At 49.0% G+C, this 16,144-nt stretch overlaps 1 protein-coding gene across 2 annotated transcripts in view; it reads left to right on the forward strand.

The window, feature by feature from the left end:
* The window catches only part of THRA (thyroid hormone receptor alpha), a 946,869-nt gene that overhangs the window by 303,949 nt on the left and 626,776 nt on the right, over window positions 1–16,144 (forward strand). For both annotated transcript variants that reach the window (XM_069634782.1, XM_069634783.1), the window contains exon 2: window positions 6,110–6,161. The gene's annotated coding sequence lies outside the window, so the exon portion shown is untranslated. The remainder of the gene's footprint in view (window positions 1–6,109; window positions 6,162–16,144) is intronic.

Raw genomic sequence — 16,144 nt, forward strand, 5'->3', positions numbered from 1 at the left:
CTGTGCCCCCCCTACTTTTGTCTTTGGCCCGCTCTGTGCCCCTCCTAAATTTGATTCCTGGCGACGCCACTGCCCGTGGGTCTTTATCAAGGCTATTGATGGTGTTTTGCTTACCCCAGATGGGGTCGTGCGTTGTAATTTCGGTCTGTCCTGTTTGTGACAGCTGGGCTCCTCATAGGCCCCATTTTCAGTGTGTAATGGCGTTGATGCGTCCTCGGTCTAGTTGGCCATGTGACTTAAAATGCTTGTAGCTGTGTAATTGTGTGATTGCAGTAGCCACCATGTCAAAATCAGACATGGCATATATTTAGATATGAATCTGCAACCAGGTAGCTTGGGTATACAATTATGATATTTTGAACCAGAGGTGCAGATCGTTACAGAAAGGTACATCTGTGCATTATGCATTTGGCATGAAGCAGAATGAAAGTGGGGTCTGCTTAGCAGATCTCACTTTCAGAAGCAGAATTACGTGTATCTTTATTAAAATAAAAAAAGGTCATTTTGTCCCGTCTTTACCAGATGGCAATCTATCACACCTGCATGCCTGCCTCCTTTGTATTCCTGCATTATTGTCTTTCTACTTCCGTTTACAAGATCTATCCTTTTCCTCTTTCCATTGTTGTTCTTTCCTTCTCAAACTGGTTTTCCTTCCTTTTGTTTGAGTCTCCCCCAATTCCTTTTTCCAATTGACCATTTCTGAGGTCCCCTTGCCCTCTTATTTTTTTTCTCCCTCTAAAATATTTTCCCCCGTTAAGAAGGCAATAACACAGAAGAAGTTTAATGTTGAGAACCCTCTGGATTCATCGTAAGCTTAACAGATTATACACGTGTCTGATCTCAACTAGTGTCGCTCACTAGAGGAGTGGTAAGTGCCACTTGCAGTCCCAAATGACAATTTTAACTATACTTTATTTAATATATATTGCACAAGCCAGACAGGCCCGGAGGCATACGGGCGCAGACGATGATACCTAAAGGGAGAAAACAGATGAACGATGGGTAACACATCGAGTTGAACTAAAATACCTGCAAAACTGCTAGATAAAAAAGGGTAAGGCTTCAGTTTCTTCTTAAACTTACCCAGGGATTTTTCCGTTCTGAGCTCAGGCGGGATTGAGTTCCATAGTCTGGGAGCTGCGGTGTAAAAGGCACTCTTATTGGCTTGAGCCAGTTTAGCTCTAGGTACCACGAACAAGTTAGAATTATCGGATCTCAGATTTTCAACCACAGGCTTCTTTATAATCCTTCTACTAGATATTGTGGATTCGAGCCTTCTAGGCATTTGTGGACTATAGTAAGCATACAGAAGTGAATCCTGGTTTCCACTGGGAGCTAGTGTAAACCCCTCCTGGCTTCATTTTATGTCCATCCCAGGCCCGGCACAATGAGCTGTAGATACTAAGCAAAGCTTCAATATTCAGCCTCCTTCGGCTCATTCGTTGTTGTTTCCACAATCGCCGAAATCATGGGGCACTCTGAGAACAAATCGGCTCTCTAAAACATTTTCCTCCACCAATGTTTTGCACTACAGCTCCCATCAGCCCTATTCCGTATATCCCATGGTGAGGGATCATGTAAGTGGCAGTCGAAAACCTCCTGAAAGCTGCAGGTTTCAGACCCCTGCTCTAAAACTGTGAGGAATTCGACAAAACCGCACGGGGAGAGTGCGTTCGCCTGGGCTTTTTAAACATTTTTTATAATGAAAAGGAATGATGGGAGACCAACCTCTGGAGGACTGTGTGAGGCCATTCCACACACACAGTCCATCTGCTTCCCGCACGAAACACATAGTCACATGTACTCCAGGAAGACGCAGCCTACAGGCGCCATCTTCCCCTATCATATTCAGCTGGAATGTGACAGCCCGGGGTACATCAAAGAATCGCAGGGAGGGGGAAGGCACACCTTCCTCCAGTATGGGCAGCCTAATTTTAAATCAAAGGCCCCATGGATCGGCTTTTCTTTGTCCTACAGTTGGTGGCAGTGCATACTAATGAGAGATAATTGAAGCAAGCCTGAAGGGGTTTGGTTGCCGGAATAAACAGGAAAGGCGGGGCTAACACCCCTCTGGTATGCAATTTGTCAATTTGAAACTAGTTTCCACTCCTCTGTATGAAATGCAGTCAAATACATGGCCTAGGTCCATTTTATAAAGCTTTGACGACAGACAAAGCGTGAGGCGTCTTTGCCCGTCAGCAAAGCTTTATAAAAGATGGCTTGAATTGTGTACTTTTCAAGCCATCTTTTATAAACCTCGAAATATGTTAAGGAATCCCCAGGTTTGCCGAGGGTTAAAGGCGTCTCAGCGACCTGGGGAGCGGGTGGGGGAAACAAAGGGGACGTAATGGGTCACCAGAGGAATTTACAGTGACTGTGGCTGGCTGGCACTTCTGTCAGGTTGCCTGATTAAGGGCGGGCGCATCTCCCGTCGCGGCTGCGGCCACGTTGGGATAATGTGTACCGCCAATGTTGTGGTGGGACCCGGGGGCCTTGGTTCAGCCCCACTTTTTGGAGACTGCTGTGGGCCTGGCCCCGGCTGACCCCAGCCTACTTAAAGCACTGCTGGCAGGTATCTGTAAGAAGTGTTATCTCCCAGGAAAAAATGTGGGTGGCGCGGGTGGACGGAGTCTCTGAAAAAAGTGGGCAGGGCATCCGATGACGTCACTCTCTGGGTTTTTCTTTAGCAAATGTAGGCAGGTATGACGGGAACCCGTGCTTTTATCTGATGACCGCCAGGTATGGCCCTGTGTGAACATTTAGGTGCCATGTGTAACGCACTGATATGCATCCCTTTGTTAAAACATACATGTTTACACAGGCACATCCTGCACTGCGTGCCTACATGCTAACACAAGGGAGGAGTTCACACAACAGGTACATGTTTACATGGAGATATGCATCACACAATGTATGCACATGTTTACGCAGGAGCATGCATGTAACACCAGGCAACAAATGGACACGCTTTCTCTTTCGACCGCTCCCCTAGTGGGTCCCCATTGGTCCCCCCCCCCCCCCAATGCTACCCCGGACTCTTTTATATTATACATTATGCTCACTTTCCTTCTAGCGCCATGATGCCACTTGGGAGGAGCACGAGGGCTCTGTCTAATATATCAAATCCCTAATCCCAGTCAGCTCACTTTCCTGATATATGGCACAGGGACGTGCCTGGCGCCGAGTGCGCCACATACCCCGCGCCACGGCTATACATTGCAGAGGGACCGGTTGCATAGACAGTATGCAGCGCCGATGCCTGGTCTAGTACATAATATGATTTTAAGAATGAGTGTGTGGTTTGTGTATTGTCACAGCTGGCTACAGAAGACACCTACTCCCAGAAGATGCTGCGAGGGCTTTTATTAGTTTCTTTCCCTGGCTCTGAGAGCCGTCCCTCTCTCGCTCATCTAAAATGCACCAAACCCTTAGTCCCCCAGGTGTCCCTACTCCCCAGGTTACTATAGACCGATTGTTTCTCCCTGGTATCTATCAGCTAGCAAGCTGAGGTTAATGGCCAAAAGGCGACATCCTTATCTATCTAAACTTCCCCCAGGGACTTCCTAGGCTCACCTAAACTTCCCCAGGGACTTCCTAGGCTCGCCTACACTTCCCCAGGGACTTCCTAGGCTCGCCTACACTTCCCCAGGGACTTCCTAGGCTCGCCTAAACTTCCCCAGGGACTTCCTAGGCTCGCCTAAACTTCCCCAGGGACTTCCTAGGCTCACCTAAACTTCCCCAGGGACTTACTAGGCTCGCCTACACTTCCCCAGGGACTTCCTAGGCTCGCCTAAACTTCCCCAGGGACTTCCTAGGCTCGCCTAAACTTCCCCAGGGACTTCCTAGGCTCGCCTAAACTTCCCCAGGGACTTACTAGGCTCGCCTACACTTCCCCCGGGACTTACTAGGCTCGCCTACACTTCCCCCGGGACTTCCTAGGCTCGCCTAAACTTCCCCAGGGACTTCCTAGGCTTGCCTAAACTTCCCCCGGGACTTCCTCGGCTCGCCTAAACTTCCCCCGGGACTTCCTCGGCTCACCTAAACTTCACCAGGGACTTCCTCGGCTCGCCTAAACTTCCCCCGGGACTTCCTCGGCTCGCCTAAACTTCCCCCGGGACTTCCTCGGCTCGCCTAAACTTCCCCTGGACTTCCTCGGCTCGCCTAAACTTCCCCCGAGACTTCCTCGGCATGCCTAAACTTCCCCAGGGACTTCCTAGGCTTGCCTAAACTTCCCCAGGGACTTCCTAGGCTTGCCTAAACTTCCCCAGGGACTTCCTAGGCTCGCCTAAACTTCCCCCAGGATTTCCTAGACTTGCCTACACTTCCCCAAGGACTTCCTAGGCTTGCCTAAACTTCCCCCAGGATTTCCTAGACTTGCCTACACTTCCCCAGGGACTTCCTAGGCTCGCCTAAACTTCCCTAGGGACTTCCTAGGCTTGCCTACACTTCCCCCGGGACTTCCGCGGCTCGCCTAAACTTCCCCAGGGACTTCCTAGGCTCGCCTACACTTCCCCAGGGACTTCCGAGGCTCGCCTTACTCTAGGCATGTTGTTAGTACTAAGAGAGGTCCGGGAATGAGTCTCTCAGACACTCGCCTGACTCGTTCTCCTTCCTCTCATGCCCTGATGTCGTCTCCCAGTCTCTGAATGTTGCACTTTCCTCTCTACTCTCCTGCATCCAACTCCACCCACCTTCTCTACTTCTTCCCCCTCCCCCTTACTCCTCTGGCCCTCCAATTTCCCTCTCCTCCCCTACTTGCCACCACTCTTAGATATAATAACTCCCTCCTCTGCACTGTTACTCCCTCCTTCACACTACTCCACTCCACCCCACCTTCTACTCACTGTCCTTTTCACTCACACAAGCATTTTCCACTGATGACACTCCCTCTAACACTCACTCACCCACTTTGCACTCAAACTCGCTGCTCAGTACCACTTGCTCTCACCAACCAGTACCTCACCTTTTCTTTTATTCGCCTCCTCACACTACTCCACCGTCCTTCCTCCTGCTGGTCTGTTGGTTGGCCACCTCCGCTAACCTCTTCCGAACAACTCACAGTTTCCTGTTTCTTGTTGCCCTTCTTATCCTCCCCCTCCTTCTTACATTCGGTCACTTGCCCTGACCAATCTGGTCCTGTCTTCCCTGCCCAGTAGGTGTTTGGGTCTGCCGTGCTGCCACCGTGGCAGCATGTGGTGTAGAGTGTCACTCTTTGTGTAAGGGGGGTGTTCCCGGTGCACGCTGGTCTGTCTTTTGGATGTAGTATGCTTTGCGCAGCTGCGCAGCTATGGTGTGCGCGCCGGTGCTGCAGAGCGGTGTGCAGCGTATCGGGCGGGCGGCTAGGTAAGCTGATTCAGGGGTCTCATACTATTGTAGGCAGATATCTTGCGGGGCTGATGGGTTGAATTCTCTTTGGTGCTCTCTCCACACTGCTGCTATGTTCGTTCTGGTTCTAGTAAAGAAAGAGAAAACTTGCCCAGCATCTTTCTCTGGAGGGATGATATAAGTTGGTACTGCAGTGCACATATATAAACCGGCACCTGGGGAGGGGAATTGGGACCACCGCCGACTCCCACCGCCACCCTCTGGCGACTTACTGGCTCTGGATTCCACCCTAGTAGGCCTCACACCCCAGGCTGGGAGGGGGTCCCCATCCTCTTGTGACAAGGTCAAGTGACCGACCTTGGTCAGTTTGTGCTTTGAAACAAACAACTACCTGTAAGCACCTGGGTGCATCCCATATGTGGGGCGCTCGTTGCTTCCCAGCTTGGTCCGCGCTTTATACATCCCATCGTCCTGACCGCCTGTCGCGCAGCTGTATCGTGCACTGCATCCATAGATCCGGCACTTAGGCCCATTGCCAGTGCTCCTGGAAGGATTCTCATGAGTTTGTGGTCTGAGGATAACCCCAGAGTGGAAATCCGTGCCTTCCCCTGAATGTCTAAACTGAGCAGGCTCCCAGGCCGCGTGAGTGCCAGAGTGTGAGTAAGCGCCAGAGTGCAAGTGAGTGCCAGAGAACAAGTGTGCCAGGCAGTGCGTGAGTGCCAGAACGCCATTGACTGCCAGAGAAGAACAAATGGGACTCATGGTTATTTTTGTCTCCTTGCAGTGACGCCGCAGAGGGAAGCCACGCGTGGGGCGAGCACGCCCACCAACACACTGTAAGTGCCAAAACTCATTGTGTGTGATGCCAGGGGCTTTTATTGTATTCTCAGAGAAAGAGTTGCATGCATGCGGAGGGGAGGATGGGCTCTTGGTGATGGCAGTATGGCAAAGGGGGTAAGTCGATGAAGCCGGGCTAGCGCCTATCTGTGCGTTGTTGTGTTGCATAATGAAATGTTATGTACTTGATGCAACGACATGACCAGTGATTGGGGGCTTTATGCTGCCCAACTATGACTGCCCAGGAGAGCGGTCCTACCGTCGATTTCAGGAAAACCTCTGGCCCTGTACATTATTTAGATTCATTAGAATGAAATGGATCTCATGAATATTTCAGTTGCATAAAATGGAAATCTGACCTTTTGGCGACCCCCCGGGGCTGGGCCTGTTCCTTGCTTGCCCTGAGCGAGCTTGTCTTGCATCGTTTCAGAAGATTGGAATGTAAATTTCAAGCTGACGCAGGGGAGCGGAGGGTGCTGCAAACTGGCAGACATTTGCGAGATATCCAGAGGTAAGTGGTCAGGTGGAGTCTTCAAGATTCAAGAGCCGTTCTGTTCCCCCTCCATACCCCGATACTTTTGGGGCAGTTGTGCGGCCGGGAGCTTTTACATTAGGCTGCCCTTGGATACCCATGACTGTCCTCGGTAGGTTGGAGAGGAGGACAGACTTGTGCACTGAAGCCCCTCTGGGCTGAAGAGGTGGCCTATCGTGGATCACGGGGAGTGCTTTTCTCAGTCTCCTCCTCCAGACCCTATGGCTTGCCTTGCAGTAGATGATGGCGAGGCGCGAGTGTTGCACTCTGCGTTACCAGTGGACTATACCCCACTGCTTATGAGACGGCCCACTTCCCTCTACACTCCAGCCTGTTCTGGTGATGTGGAATAGGTTTTATCTGCCACTACCGAGAGGCCACTGGGATGTAGCGTCTCCTCGTACTACTGGCTTATTTGGGGTCCCATGTGTTTATTGGAGAAGCGGGCAGTCTCGAAGGTGACTTGTTTGACAGGATATGGACCTCCTGCTCTGCTGGTCAGCAGTGTGTACTGCATTGCCGTATAGTACACTGGTGTAAAGTGGATTGTTGTATAGTGGTTTGCGATATAGGGTGCCTTGGAAAATGGGACATTGTTGTGCAGTACATCCGCGTGTGCCACATTTCTGGATAGTACATGGGAGTATTAAATCTATAGGTCATTGGCCTATAGGGACTTGGGGTACAGTGCTTTAAGGTATAAAGTTAATTGGCATATAGCGTAATGGTGCATAGTGCTTGGCTTCTAGCAGAGTAGCGTATAGTGCCACAGTGCATCAGAATAGAGCGCGTTAATGCGCTGTCTTATAGTAGGTTAGTCATAAAGTTGACTAGTGTAAAGTCGGTTGGTATGTAGTGTGTTATAGTGCATTGGGGTATACTGCTTTGCGGTATCGTGCATTGGCAACTGGAACATTTGTCTTATAGTGCATTATAATATAGGGCATGTGTGTTTAGGGTGCATAACATATTGGGAGGTGCACTAGAGTGCAGTGATTTATAGCATGCAGTATGGGGCAACCAACACTTGAAATGAAAGACTGAGTCACGAAGGGGTTGTCAACCCGTCTTTATTCTTCTTCAGGTTGGTCCGACTACGCTCATGACCAAACCTTTTCCTACAGCCTGAAATACCTCCATGACCGCAATCCACTTGGTCTTCTTAATGACCTGGAAAGGCAGTGGAGGACGCTACAGTTACTCCTTGTCCAATGTAAGAAGTTTCCATCATCCCATCCCTTCAATATTCTCTTGCTTGGTGTTTCAGGCATCAATCTTCGATCACTTGGTGAATCGGGCATCTTGTGGCCATCACTTTGACTATGCTTGTCATGGTCCGGGATGTGTTTTCCTTCTGAACATTCACTACCTCCAAGATATTCGGATTCTACCGGGTTTTTATTCCAGGCGGTCCAATTGGTGTCTATTCTCCTAAAAAACAATGCCTTTCTAGTGATCGGCTTGTCTTCCCCCGCCCCCTGTTATCATGTGATCCTTTACCTTGGTTGATTGTGAGGGGTTTAGGGTCAAATGTCAACTTCTCTTAGGGGTTTAGGGTCAAATGTCAACTTCTCTTTCTGAGTCGCTTGTTGACTCATCATTACAGAGTCACCTTGTTAGTTGTGGCTAATCTGCTTCCTGGGACCAGGACGCTGCAGTCCATCTTGCATCCTGGTCCCTGCAAGGTGAGTGTCCCCTTTCCTGCTCTCCGTGCCCTGTGGCTTCCATTTTTGCTCCTTTCTGATATTTGTCTGGCCTTTTCTCTCCTTTCATCCTCCTTTTTTCATCTTCCAAGCCTCTACCGTATCTGGCTCTCTTATGCGACCTCTGCCGTGCCCTCTTATCCCACACCCCTGCATCCTCCCTGCCCCTGATTGGGTCCTCCTCAGAGGGAGTTGCTTCTTAGGAGTGTACCCCAGGGCAGCCCCTGCCCAGGTAGCCCTCGGCCAAGGGCCCCAAGGCAAAGGGCAGCTCACGAAGAAGCAACTCCACTCCCTGTTTGCCAGTGTCTGCCTGGGAAGCCAGTAGCCAGACGTCAATAAGTAGTGACTGATAAGGTAAGTGTGGTCTGGGTGGGGGGGTCTGGTGGGTACAGCAATCACTGTATTCCAAAAGCCTTGCCACTCTTACATACGTAACACAACATACCGAAATTAGCCAGCTAGTAAATATTATTTCTATCACTGCTGTGTATCAACCTTTAGGTGGTTTCATTTGACTGTTTCCCAGACGTAGGCGTTCTTCCTATTCAGATATCTCAAGTCTGGTTGTTTCACATTTACTGTTGTGCCTCCAATTTATGAGTTTAACCATGCACCACACTTCGATATAATGGTGAAGTTCAGCCATGCGTCACACTTAGATAGAATTGAGAAGATTAACCATGCGTCACACTTGGATAGAATTATGCAGATTAGTTATTTGTCACAACAGATAGGACTGTGTAGATTAGCCAAATAGAAGAATTTAGCGAGTAGGTAAAGCGCTAACCACCCGGTTCTACCAAACAATAAACACACACTGGGCTAGCCAACCTATACCCTAACATACCCAACACAAGCAACATACACTTACAACAAACAAACCCAGGCACTGGACCTTACCTTTATAGACACAACAAGCCAGCACGTGCTCCTCCCAATCTAAAAATAAAACGCATATAGACCCCAACATAACAAACAGTCACATAGAAACATCCCAGGCATTGGACTTGAACCATACGAATACAAGCCAGTGCGCACACCCCTAAATACCAACAACCTACACTTAAAACATACAGAGACACCCCAACACAACAAACACAGATAACATCCCCGCCATTGGACCTTACCTTAAGGATACAGCAAGCCAGTGCATGCAACTTACCATCGGCAAGCCAACACACAAAGACGCCAGTTTCTCCTGGTTCTGGACCTATCCTATCACTCTGCCCCTCAATAAACAACCCCTTCTTCTGTCTTGCAGAGCCACGTGAGCACCTGGTGACTGCCCTTGGGTGGTATCAGTGCACGGTATAAATCAACATAACGTACCATTTGCTCTTCACCTGGTGTTTGCATATTGTTTAATTTGTTCTTTTTACTTGGGAGTCTTTCTTCCGCTTGGGAGACTTTCTCACTGAATAGTTGTTCAACGCTATTTTTTGAGGGACGACTGGTGTACTGAGGTAAATTAGGATGTATTTTTCTGCCGAACATCACTCTCTGGGGCCCTGGTCCGTGGTGCTATGTGGGTTATTTCTGTAGCCCCACAACAGTTGTTATAGGGCCTGCTCAATTGGTATGTTAGTGATGCGACAGATTTGTCTCGGGAGGATAGCTCAAGGGCAACGTGCTTGCCTTGGAAGCATGACGACACGGAGCAACACAGGTTCGATCCCCGGGTCCGCGCTTAGAAACATCAGGGCATTGAGCGCGTTATAAATAACTGATTATATCATATAATTTATAGCATGCATTTGCAATTTCTCATACAATGTTCTACAGCTCCATTTGGTTGGTGTCATAAAGGTGTGACTCTTCGATGTTGGAAACACCAAATATTCAGAAAATACGCGAAAATCATGGCTGGTGAAGGGTGGGCCATTGTCAGACTTCACGACCTTCAGAATACCATATGCAGTGAATATCCTCTCCAGGGCGGGTATTAACCCTGATGAAGCTGTTGGCAATATAACTTGTAGCTCAGGACTACTCCTGGACTACTCACTTGGTGCCACCAGCATGTATGATCCAGATTACAGTGGACTCAAAATGCTGATGGCTACTCTTTCCCTGATCGCCTGTCATAGCGGTGTCATAACCAGGGGTTCTGGGAATGGGTGCGCTGGAGGTTTTTACCTACCAGGCACGTTTGGCAGTATCCTTTCTGGGAGGTGATCCTTTCTTGGGACACATGTCTTCTCTCTGAGCATCCTCTTCCTGGATACAATGCCTCTGTGATCTCATGGGCTAGATCAGGGACTGTTTGCTGTAATGTATTTTTTAAATGTTATGTTAGACTCACTTGGGGAAAGTTCATCTTTCACCAGCATTTGAGTTTCCAGACCTTGTCGATCCACTCCCTCGCTGGAGGCAGCCATGCCTTTCGCATGTTTCCATTTGCCTGACTTCAAACTGGCCTGGACAATGGCCAATGCCGGTACGTCTTCCGATTCTCTTTATATCTCCGCAAGGTGAAGGAGGCTGGTTCTTGCATGGTGTATTGCATAATGGATATAGCGATCCACAATCGATGGCGGGTTCTTTTTGGACGGCATGGGGTGGTCTGATGGGATCTGCCAGGTGCGCATCCTTACCTTCTTTGTGCTTTATGTTGAACGTCTAATCTTGCGGATGTAGACCCCACTGGGCTTGGGGTGGGACTCATGCTGTGGTTTTTCCGTGGATCGTATTTGGTGCTTGATGATCTGTTATGATTGTGAACACCTTGCCATAGAGAAAAAGGGGTAATGGCCCAAAATGTCACCCCCCCTACACTATATATATATATATATATATATATATATATATATATATATATATATATATATATATATATATATATATATATATATATATATATATATGATAGTGGAGTGGGGGGTTTCTGGGGGTCTCCCCCCACATATGTATGTGGTATAAAGGGGATAAAAAGAAAAGTTAACATTTTGAGCCGTTGGAATTCTGGGGGGTCGTAGTAATCGCATTGATCCGGGAAAAGGTGTTCATGCTCACGGCAAGTCTCGCCTTCTCTGCTTGCGAGCACGCTGATTCCACCAACATGAGGATTCTGCAAGCATAGGACATGAAGCTCCTTGGTGCAGTGAAGCCCACTTTGTAATGCCGGTATTGCACCCAGGACCACAGGGCTGCCGTCCTCGATTATTTTGTTTGGTAGATGGCAATGCAAATATGGCACACAGACTGATTTTGCTATGCACTGGCTTATCCCCACAAATGCTGCCTGGCACTTTAGCGACCATCTGAACTCCTGATCTTGCTTAGTGGGTTGCTGCAAAGGTTCACGGAAGCATCGTGGGTAGTAGCTGGCTAGACATAGAAAGGAGCGAAGATGTGATGTAGGCTCCGGGATGAGAATGGTCATGGTGTCCTGACTTGCCGCGTAGTGAAGAGTAATGGGCCTCTGTCCACAAATCACCCACAGGGAAGTGTAAATAAACACCCTGTGCGAGCTTTGAGGCCACAGGTGGTTTGATGGTTCGCCGGATCTGATGACGCCAAGGACCCCAGAGGCTGTTGAAAGGAAGTTAAGATTAGCACAGGCAAACACAGTACTTTGGTATGAAGAAGTGTGCAATAATCTCTTACCTTAGCCCAGCAGGGATGATACTGGGGTAACTTGGGTCTGGTGCGAGGGAGTGCCGCAGATCCGGCCAGTCGTGTCCCAGATGGTCGGTACCGACTGTACCTGTGTTTCTGCCGTGACTTGAAAGGCAAGTGAAACCAAAACACGTAGAGCCAATGGCCGAAGATCGTAGAGTCAAAAAGGGGCAATCCGTAAACAATCCGTTAAGCAAAGCAAAGTGTCCAGAGTACCGAGATCCGTGCAGTTCCGAGCGACAAGATCGAGGAGTAGGCAGACCAGTCCGTGATTCATAAGCCAAAGTCCAAATCCAAAATATCCAAGTAACGTGATATCTGCAAGCGCCGAACAGTGTCGTGAAACAGCTGTGAAGCGGTGAGAAACTCGAACTTCCCGGTTTTTATGTGCGTCGACTCCCGATCACGTGAGCGGTACTCTGGACACGTGATCGGGAAGTCGTCGCGGAACCAGGAAGTAACCGCGATCGGGTGTTCCATCCCGAGCGCAGTCTCCATGGGAGTTGCCAATGGAAACGAGGCAACAAACCGGGCCAGCTTCTACGCACGACCCGCACTCGCTGGTGACAGTGACTCCCTCGCACCCTAAGTGAAGATATGTCTCGGGAGGTGGACGTCAACCCGGGGCGAGTAACAGTGTGTGCTGGGGTATCAATCAAAGAGGTGCATCCTGGCGAGACTGGTTTGTTGTGCATGACACATGGTGTTACCTTTTCTGGGGCGGGTTCTATGCCTTTGCTCAAAAATAATGTCCCAAAAACTGCAGCGTGTTTACTGAATTCACATTGTTCACGCTTGAGGGTTAAATCTGTATTTTCTAACGCTGTGCCCGCTCTTCCTAGTGCGGCAACATGTGCTTCCTAGGGCAAAAAACAGAATGTCGTTGCTGTAGTTAATGAGATTGGGAATATGACGAATGACTTTGTGGATCTTGCCCTGGAAGATCTCGGCGGATGATGAGATTCCAAAACGTAGAACGCTATAGCGGAATGAAACCAAACGTGTTCATAATGTGGCGCTGTATCAATATCCGGGGCTTAGCTCGAGTTGATGATATCTTTTGCTCAAATTCAGTTCTTAAAAAGCCAAAGCACCATTTATCATGCGTATCAAGTCCGTGTTTCGCAGGGCTTGAGGCCTCTGACTTTGGCTGGCTTGATCGGTGATCCTCATGTCCACACAAATTTGGATACATTTTTCTGGCCCTTTCTTTGGCATGGGGGCTATGGGGGGCACCCACCGAGTCGACCCTTTTCTGGGTTCAATAATATCCTGCTTCAGCAATAGTTGGGGCTCTTCTTCCACTTACCTTTGGATATTGAACGGCATTCACCTTGTCAATGGGTAATTCTACTTGACATTCCTTCAGCTTTCCTATGCTTTGGAATACTGTGGGAAAGGGTTTGTCAATCTGCATTACCATGTTTACTAGAGATGTGCCTTTACTTGGTGTAGTCTGTGCACTCGTACCATTTGCACGATGGTTCAGAAGATAAGAATACAGCCACTGTGCGATTCTATTTTGAAAACCTGTATTTGTACTCTTGCAGAGTGACTTTCGTGCTAGCCGGTTGTAACACGCGTGACGCTGCATAGTAAGGGTGTCTTTGATCCAGAAGGTTAGAGGTCTACCTCTGCAGGTGTGATTCGGTGTGGCTCTGGTAGGTTTAGCTATTTTACTTCACTTAGGATGTGAACTGTGCCCCTGTGTCTATCAGAAACTCAAGGGGGTTATCGTAGCAGTAGCCTGGGACTGTGTTCTATTGCGATGGTGTTTTAGAGTGTGACAGCGTTGCCTTTCTTTTCTCTGCTCTCGTAGAATGGCAGCGATCTATTCCTGGTAAGGGTGCAGAAGTACCCTGACACAAAGGTGGCATATTTGGTGTTCTAGACTTTTATTAGTAAAATAAAGCAAGAGGGGTTCTAAGAGGGGTTTCCGTGTCTCAACTAAAGATCTAAAGTGACAGTCACAAAGTCTGTTGATGTGAAAGTGTCCACCGTCCTGTGTCCAGAATTACCCTACTTCTGGCCCTTACACTATAAACTAATAGAGCAGCACAGTGCTGATCCCAGGAGAATCTTCTCTACAGTCAACGTTCCACACAATGTCTCCTTGGTGGGTCAGGAGAATGGCTCCCTTCTTCCGGCTTTCAGTCTCAAACAACCTGGTGGAATGACTAGAGAGTCCCAGGTCACAAAGTTCCAAATAATACACAATGTTCTATTGTTGGGCCAAGAGAATGCCTTCCTTCTTCTGATGTTCCGTCTCAGTCTCAAATTAGAACACAGGAATGCCACCCTTCCCCAGGCTTGTTGGACCTTCCTCCCTGTCCTGTGTCTCAAATTAGCCCTGGGGAATGATTCCCTTCCCCAGGCCTCTTGGACCTTCCTCCCGGTCCACGTTACCAGGAGAATGACTCCCTTCTCCTGTTAGTTATGACAAAATCTCTTCCAACCATTGGGTATGACTCCCTTCGCCTGGTCTTCTCCTCATTCGTTTTCACACTTACAACACCCAACTCTTGAGTGTTGTTGGGCTCAGCGACCCTGGTTTCTCTTCTTTGGTTTGGCCCACTTGGTTCACTTCCCTGCGAAGTACTGCCACAAGGAAGATGACTCGTACTGCGCTCTTGGTTTGGGCCCTTGACCCATGTTTCTCTTCTTCTTTGGCTTGGCCCACTTCCCTGCTCAGTACTGCCATGAGAAAGTTGACACGTATCACTCTCTTGGGTGTGGTCCTCGACCCCCAGTTTCTCTTCCCCTCTGTGTCCCCTTGGCTTCCTCGCTTGCCAAGTACTGACACAAGGAAGATAGTCCTGCTGGTAATCTCGATACAGGATTTGTGCCTCCTGTACCTTTGGCCCCTACCAGTTCCTGAGCTTCTCCGATTACCTTGTGTGTACTCGGGGTGCTTGGGGTCCTTCTCCTGCACGGAATGCTGCAAAGGCTTCTCTGTGTCTCGGTTCCTTTGTCTTGCGGATTTCCTGCCCGGGCTTTGGATTGAAGGTATGGCCGCTGCTTCTTGCGTTCACATAACCATCTGCCAGCATCCCCTTACTGTCTAGCCGGCATCAGTTGAAGGAGTCCCGTTGTCCTCTTGACTCTGTGTGCAGACTGCTCTTGGCTCCTCCGTCCTGGCCTTCACTGCATCTCCTTCGGGCTTTAGGGTCTCTCGTTCTGGTTGGCTGCGTCTCTCCGACAAGAAGTCCTTCTTTGCTCTTTATCGCATAAGCGGGACCACGCCACCGTGGAAATCTATGCCGCTGCAGTTCTTTCTTAGTCTTCTTCTTCTTTGCTCCTATGTCCCACCTTGTCCCAGATTTTGGATTAGCTATGTTCCTGATGTTGTTCTCCTTCTCCGTAATTTCCAGAACCTTGAGATAGTCTACTTTACGACAGCACATAGGCCTTGTCTTGTAGAGATTAGCATAGAAAGAAGAGGCTAGAGTGTGGGGTTGTGATTTTCCTATAAGGGCTACACCCTGGATGGTCATTCTTCTCCCCAGGGGTAGGGGTAGCGTCCTTCCCCATGAGAACCTCCCTCATTATACCACCCCCAGAGGGACTATCGTGTAGCTGCCTTACCTACCGGGTTGCTAAAAGGGGCTCCCTCCTCGGGAGAAGTGTCGCCAACCGAAGGATCGTTACAGTATCTTTCATCTTGACCAAACTGAGCGGCTCCCTTCTGATGAGGATGGCATTCTGTCGTTGGTTTGAGTGTGTCAACGTGGGGATTTGATACTTTATCATACATTGGGGAGTGTGTGCATCATCTTGGTGTAGGCCCCTTATTTGAGTGCAGGATCTCTGCCCTTGATTCTCGACACAGTGACCTAAAATGGTGGTCTTGTTTGCAGCCATCTCATGATTATCCTAGCACTGGCCATGTTCCTCCATGCGGGAACGTGCAACCACATAACTATATTGTTGAATGCATTGTTTTGGAATGGAGTAGTTACAATGTGGTTCACTGGTACGCAGGGGTGGACTGGAAACCAAAAGAGGCCCTGGAAATAATGTTCAAAGTGGCCCCATATTACACATTTTCAGAAAGCCCAACCCTTTTCTGATGAGAAAATTTGGTAATAAAATAGGTCATCACACCAGGGTTCAGAGGTCTACCGGGAAA

Source organism: Ambystoma mexicanum, chromosome 13, assembly GCF_040938575.1.
Source record: "Ambystoma mexicanum isolate Mex_15411 chromosome 13, UKY_AmexF1_1, whole genome shotgun sequence".
Classification (NCBI taxonomy): domain Eukaryota; kingdom Metazoa; phylum Chordata; class Amphibia; order Caudata; family Ambystomatidae; genus Ambystoma; species Ambystoma mexicanum.